Source organism: Mus pahari, chromosome 9 (assembly GCF_900095145.1).
Source record: "Mus pahari chromosome 9, PAHARI_EIJ_v1.1, whole genome shotgun sequence".
NCBI lineage: Eukaryota > Metazoa > Chordata > Mammalia > Rodentia > Muridae > Mus > Mus pahari.
In genome coordinates, this window is record NC_034598.1 from 54,716,500 (window position 1) to 54,717,724 (window position 1,225).

Genomic DNA, 1,225 nt, shown 5'->3' on the forward strand with positions numbered 1-1,225 from the left:
GTGTGTGTGTGTGCGTGTGTGTGCGTGTGCGTGTGCGTGTGTGTGTGTGTGAAGAAAACTTCTCTTAGTAGTCTCTTCTTCTGTGTGGGTTGGGAATTGAACTCAGGTGGCCAAACTTTGTGAAATTGGACTGTGATTTCATGTCAAATTAGAACTAGTTTCACATACAACATCAACAGGCACCTAGGCCCTTTACTTGTTAACTTGAAAACGAAATATTTTAAATGCTTTAGTTAATTAGATCCAGCAGCTGTACCCATTAATGTTTCTACAGGGCATTAGGATTTGAACTCAGGTCCTCTTCCTTATAAAGGAAGCATTTTACTTACCTAAGTGAGTAAATCCATTTCATCCTTTCCCACATCTAACTTCTCAAAGAATTCATATGTGAGTAATAAAATCCCCAGAATCTGATAAATATCAGTATTAATGGTTACTTTTTCATCTTCAAACCTTTGTGGATCTAATGTCATCCTTCATCATATACATCATCTTTATTGTATAATAATTGAATCATAGGGAGGTATGTGTTTAGTGGGAGAAATGAGGACCTACTATGTAAAAGGCTCTGTCCTGTCACCCAAAAAGATTGTTATTGCAGAAATACCATTTCTACAAAGAATGTGAGAGAGGGGAAGAGTTGAACCCAGATACTTGTGTTCAGTTTTCTTTCTCTGTTTGTTGTGTGTTGTGTTCTACAGCTTCATCAGCAGCCCAGCTGTAGTTCCTGGGTCTGTCTCCATTTATGTTGACAATGTGGTTCTGGTTTTAGATGGAAGAGAAAAAGCAAAGACCTTTCAAGCCACCCAGTGGTTACTTTATGCCCAGAATTTAAAGCAAACCCCAAAACTGCAAATTCTGGTTGTCTTCTTGCTTGGAAATGAGCACTGTGTAAAGGACTAGATAGTGCAGTTCCTGAAAAGAAAAGGAGGCTTGTGGGCCTGCTTTTCGTAAAGTATGACAGCTCCTGGATTGAAGGTGCAGACATTCTCCAGTGGCTTTCAGTGTACAAACCCAAGTACAAGATAAGATAATGCAGCCCTAGACTGCTCAGTTCTAATGTTCTGAACCAGGAAGATAGAGTTGTGAATGGTGACTGCAGAATTTAGGTGATATACCAAAATTGGATCTTTTTTGTAAGACTCTGGGAGGTCACTGTCAACCTCTTGCTCCTTTGATCTAGAAAATGACTTAAATTTGCATAGCTATTCAGCCATGACTTTTA